Raw genomic sequence first — 6,268 nt, 5'->3', positions numbered from 1 at the left:
TGTCTTGAATCTGCCATGGGGTTGTGGCGCAGTCGCTAAAGGCAGCTTTTCCATGGCCACAAAAGCAGTAGATCAGTGGGCCAGTACATACTGGGGGTGAAATGTTGGCCCTCTTTGCCACACAGCGCTGCCTCAGCAACCAAACCATGAGACAAAGCTGCGCAGCAAAAAATAAGCTGCCTAGAGCGGCTTCTTTTTTGCAGCATCATAAGGGCTGCAACGCAGCTCTATGACGCCGCTTACTGTAAGAGAAGTGTGGGTGCTCAGACACGGATGTTGCGAGTGTGCCAATGGTGCACTCAAGATGTCACAGATGCGGTGCAACATGCGGATGCTATGCGTCCATCATGTCACAATGGCGGTGCCCATATACATGGGGCACCACCATTAATATGGTGCCACACCTTACTAGGGTTAGGGACCATGCGGTTGCCGCACGGTCCCTTAACTCTAGTACGGTGCCAGCACAGTGCTTTAGCACCGTGTGTACCGCATCATAGCTACCATTTTAATCATAGTCATTGCCTTATACTCAACTGATCAAATACCTGCTTCCAGATAGATAGTCACATTGGGAGAACATAAGGATTAGATCAGTAATTTTATAACGAAGCTTGACTGAATTCTTTTTACTTGAAAATAAGACCTTCCAATTAAAATAGGATACTGTAATAGAACTGGGTCATGGTCTAAGCTTTATATACTCGGATAACAGAAGGAATAACAACCTTGTATAAACCAAGAATCTGTGAATATACTGTTGGCTAAGTTTTTGGTTCAACTCCCCACCGGTCCTACTGGAAACCTTGGGCAAGTCAAACTCTCACAGCTGCAAAGGAAGGCAATGGCAAAAACTCCTCTAAACAAATTGTGCCAAGAAACCCAGACCTGTGATTGCTTTGCCTTAGCATCACCATTACATGTAAATGACTTGAAGACACACAACATGATTACCAGAATCAAGTGCTTGCTTCCTCTGCTTTGACTTGAAACCAGAATTTGCATCTGAATAGCTAAATATTTAATGAAAAAACTTGTTTGATTGATATTCAATAGATTGTTCTCAGAACAGTGTGTTCCAAGTGCAGGTAGTAAATTAATAAGACCATCTAGTCTGAGATATGGAGCCAGTGTGGTGTAATGATTTAAGCACTGGACTACTACCCTGAGAATCAGGGTTCAATTCCCCATTTATCCATAGAAATCCAGTGGTTGAGTTTCAGCAAGGGTGCACTCTCAGCTCCCGAAAACCCTGTGATAGGTTCACCTCAGGGTCACCATAAGTCAGAAACAACTTGAAAGCACACAAAAACAAAAGTATTAGATAAAGACACAGCATCATCAGTTTATAGCAGCACCATTTTTTTTTATCATCAGTCAATTTAGGAGAATGAGAGTTAACCTGACAAAGATAAGATGCCAAATCATTTAAAAAAGCAAACAAAAAAGTACAACTGTGTCTAATATCCCTGGTTGTAGGGATAAGCTTGGACAGCTGTCCTTGTTCTCCACTTCTGACATGACTAAAAGTTTGATCATACATATATCTAATGAAGAATAGCAATTGCTTTTCATTTTTTTTAAATAGACCATAGGAATTCATTTCAAACCAAATCAAAAGCACATTTGAGATTGATGAAAACAGCAGGGGCAAAACACAACAACGGACTAAAGTTGAACAGAGAGTTTTGTATTTAATCTGTTCATCACTTATAATTTGATTATCCTTCATCCAGGTAGAAGGCTTATCTTTTAGGCAGCATAATAATTTAAAGAAGGCTAATATGACAATAATCAGCTGGTTTTGTCCTAGCACTTTTCTTGAAAAAAGGCACTATGATAACTTTACTCCAAATGCTAGGAACTTCATCAGATTTGTTTATAAAAGTAGAGAATACTAAAAGTACAGGTGCTCACCAGTCTGGCTTCAATCTTAACAAATCAGGTGCTATAGAATCTGGACCAGCTTGAGGTTTCAGTTCAAGAATTTCTACCAGAATTACAGGTTTTCACTTTGGAGGCAGTTGAACGGTGTGAAATGAAACTTATTACAACCTGCAATCCTTACTCATAAATTTTTGCATTTCAAAACCTGATTCAAGTTTAGGATCTGATTCAAAAGGCTCTGGCACCAATCAAGTCAGAAACTAAATCTTGTCATTGGTGAGTTGATTCACCAATACTGTGAAATAAGAAATGTGGACAGGGACATTGGCCCCATACAGACAGGCCAAAATAAAGCTGCTTCGAGTCACTTTGGAGGTATGCTATGTCAATGATACATGTGTCCCAAGAGTCCGGAAGCTGCACCAAAGCTACACTACAGTCCTTAGGACTGAATCGTGGCTTTGGCATGGCTTCCAAACTCTTAGGACGCATGCATCATTGAAACAGCATACCGCCAAAGTGACTCGAAGCAGCTTTATTTTGGCCTGTCTGTATGGGGCCATTGTGTTCTTTACAGATTTGAATTTGGTGGAGTTCTGCTGGTGTTGAAGCAAGATGTAGGGATGTGATCTTTGTTAGTTCTTTCTTCAAATCTTGGTGCCACGTCCTTCAGACTTCCTTCCATGGAGTTGTATCCAGACATACTAGTTTACTACACTGGGGCTAACTTCAGCATTAAAGAAAGATTAAAATGCATTTAAAGCATCCTGCAAATAAAGCGAAAATGGCGAGTAATTGAGTGAATGATTATCACATGCAATCGTGCAAATAAAGTGATATCGGAAATGTGTTGTCACTGAAATCCCAAAAGTAAGATGTGTGTTAATGCTTCTTTGTGACCACTTTAATGGCAGGTTTTGTGTGACATCATAGAATCATAGAGCTGGATGAGACCACAAGGGCCAGCCAGTCCAACCCCCTGCCATGCAGGAACTCTCAATCAAAACATTCCTGACAGATGGCCATTCAGCCTCTGTTTCAAGACCTCCAAGGAGGGAGACTCCACCACTCTCTGAGGGAGTGTGTTCCACTGTCGAACAGCCCTTACTGTCAGGAAGTTTCTCCTAATGTTGAGGTGGAATCTCTTTTCCTGTAGCTTGCATCCATTGTTCCAGGTCCTGTTCTCTGGAGCACCAGAAAACAAGCTTGCTCATGTGAAACTGTTTTGCATAATTATGTGATTTTTCCATATCTCTTTTGTGTGATAAACGTATAGTCATATAGAGCAAGATTCATTGAAATCAATGGGTCTTAAGTTAGTCATGACATAACAATGGCTTTAATTTAAGGGAGTCTGGACTAGGGCTGCTGCCACAATGCAGAAATAAAGCAGTTTGACATCATTTTATCTTTCATGGCTCAATACTATGGGATTCTGGCATTTGTTGTTTGGTGGGGCACCAGAGCTCTCTAACCGGGAAGGCTAATTATGTCACACAACTACAAATCCCAGAATTCCAGTGATGGCAGTTAAAGTGGTGTCAAATCCCAGATTTTCTGCAGTGTAGATTCACCTCCATTGTTATGTATTTCGCAAAGATTAAACATATTTGCAGAGAACAACAATTAGCTGTTCTCAACAGCAATTACTATAATAAAAAAGCTGCATAGAATCTCTGAATCAAGAGGCATCCTTTTGCTGGAAACTAAAAATGAAATCAAACATCACCAGCAGCTGATTTTTCTTCCCTTCATCCTTTTGCAGCTCCCATTGAACACTGATAACCCCCTCCCCCCAAAAAACCCCTGTTCTAGACATCTTCACAGACTCTAGTAGTGGGATTCAGTGGAAGTATACATTTGGATCATGGCCCAAATGCTGTTCTATTCTGTTTATGAGCTCCCATATCCCCCACCAGAATACTGCTAGAAACATGATTCTTAACTAAATGGATCCCTGCTTTGATCCAACATAGTTCTTACAAAGTTAGGTGAATAACAGGTGTATGTGTCCAAGAATGACATGTGGTGCTTTCTAGTTCTATTGAGATAAATGATCACACACTCTTTTTTTGTTTTTCCTTGAAAGCCTATGTGAAAAGATACTTTTGTGTTAAAAGAAGGATTCCACTCAAATGAGACAATTTATTATGCTTCACACAGTAAAATTGTATCATATGGCTTGGAATTCAGCTAGTGCTGAATTGAATGGTTTCTGATTGGCAAGTCAGATGCATATGTTTTAGGAGGAGTTCAAATACACAGTCCCACTGGCAGATAAACAACTGCTAAAAAGACTATAAAGCACATAAAGTTTTGACAAAGGGATTCCATTGCCCTTGCAATTGTGACTTAAATCTCAGTAAGACTGCAGGAACAGTGTTTAGTTGCCTTAATGCAATAATTTAATATTCTTATCCCCCATCCCAATTTATATTACATTGCCATTATGGCTAAATTATACATACATAGCTTAATAGGCTCTTGCCAGAGCTGAAGGCACTGGGACTTACTTGAACCTAGGACACAGAAGACATGTCAGTGGGTGTGCATAAATTTGGTCCACACCTGATTGTGTGTTTGGAAATGAGGTTGCAAAAAGTGATGGTATTGCAGAGCACCCACATCTTTAACAAAGGTCTGGACTAGAGCAAAGGCCTTTCATAAGGATCAGGAAGTCTACAGAAAAGTACTTGTCTGTCATGTCAGCCAATCTAACAGATTTTAGCAAGGCTTCTGTTGATCTTGAGGCCACCCCAGCAGCTTCATACTGGTGTAGGGGGCATTTTAGACAAGCCTGTTATATATTTGCCTGGCAAGGGAGTTACCATGATCACGAAGGTGGTTTTCCTGTGGTGAGGCTCATCCATTGCACTCTAGGTGTGCTGATGCCTGTGATTTCCCAAAATGAGGAAAACTTGACTGAATAATTTGTGGTATGTTTAGAGATAATTACCAGCACTTTACCTTGGGCCTGGAAAACACTGGCAGTGAGCACCACATGAACATAATTGATGTTACAGTACAAGTGGCACAGTTATGCCTTCTGATTTGCCATGGCCCCAGAAGTAATCAGCTAGCTACATTCTGCACATGGGGAAACCTATATATGCTTAACTCTTTCTTTCCTTCCTTCCTTCCTTCCTTCCTTCCTTCTCTTTCTTTTTAAAATTGCTCTCTCTTACCAGTTCAGCCCTTTATCCCAAAGCTCAGAATCAGTTTCATGGTTTGGTTTCAGTGGGCACTTGCTAAGGAGTTTATCAGACAAGGGATATTTGATATATAATCCAATGGCAATCCAAACGCAATCATGGGGTTTAACGTTATTGCGTGATAGACCACCGCATGCAATTTTGGGCAATGGGAAGTCAGTCCGAATGCAATCATGGGGTTTTGCGTTATTGTGTGATAGACTACCACACGCAATTTCAGGCAATGGCAAGCTATTTTTGGGCAATGGGAAGTCAGTTCGAGTGCAATTCGAATCACATAAATTCACTGAACTGGCGAATTCACGTGAATGCATTCTGGCCTCACTTTCTTTTCATTAGAAATTAAGAGAAATTCCTCCTGTGTGATAAACTCCAATGTGTTTCTTGTAGTGTTTATTACAACCAAACTGGAGTTGCATAAACTCACCCACCAACTAAACAACTGTCAATCTGTCCCTCCTAGCTTTTCCCTGCACTATTGATGATGAGTTATTTCTGCTTAATTGTTCCCTTAATCTGTTCTTTCCCTCAATGTTATACATATCTAACTTATTTCTGCATTCACTGAAACACTAAGTTGACCCTTTTCAACTGGCAAACTTCACAGCTTTTCATCTCATCCTCCTGACTGCTCTCATTGGTCTCTTCCACAGTTCACAACTACAACACTTGATACCACTTTAACTGCCATGGCTGCATCCTATGGACTCCTGGCATTTGTAGTTTGCTAAGGTACTAAAGGTTTCTGGCAGAGAATTCTGAATAATTCACAACATTCCATGATTTTGTATGTGGGACAGTGGCATTTAAAATGGTATCAAAATTCTATAATTATATAGTGTGGGAGAGACTGCTGTCTCTTCACTGGCTTATGATTAGCAAAGCCAAAGAGAATAAATGGTAGCCTCTTTTTGCCTTGACCAGTCCTTCTGGGAGTGGTATGAACTGGATCTATAAAAAGACCCTATACCACTATATCTCTGAACATACCTGGGTCCCTTTCACAATATACAGATATAGCAGTAGGCTTCCTCTAACTGCCAGGGCAACATCCTGTGAAGTCCTGGGGTTTGCAGTTTAGGGAGTGGTATTCAGAATTCTCAGACAGAAAGCTCCTCCAGTGCCTCACCAAACTACAAATTCCAGGACTATATATAGAATGTTACCAT

The 6,268-nt window shown here is 40.6% G+C and overlaps 1 non-coding gene across 1 annotated transcript; it reads left to right on the top strand.

Moving 5' to 3' along the window:
* The first annotated feature begins 4,691 nt into the window (after nt 1-4,691).
* On the top strand, nt 4,692-4,860 carry LOC149316455 (U1 spliceosomal RNA). Its single transcript, XR_016280794.1, has one exon. It is a non-coding gene; the product is annotated as a U1 spliceosomal RNA (small nuclear RNA).
* Nucleotides 4,861-6,268: the final 1,408 nt, after the last annotated feature.

This window comes from Sceloporus occidentalis, unplaced genomic scaffold (assembly GCF_023333645.1).
Source record: "Sceloporus occidentalis isolate IW3139 unplaced genomic scaffold, rSceOcc1.0.p SCAF_3, whole genome shotgun sequence".
Taxonomy (NCBI): Eukaryota; Metazoa; Chordata; class Lepidosauria; order Squamata; family Phrynosomatidae; genus Sceloporus; species Sceloporus occidentalis.
Note: the sequence above shows the minus strand (reverse complement) of the source record. Positions and strands in the feature narration are given on the sequence as shown.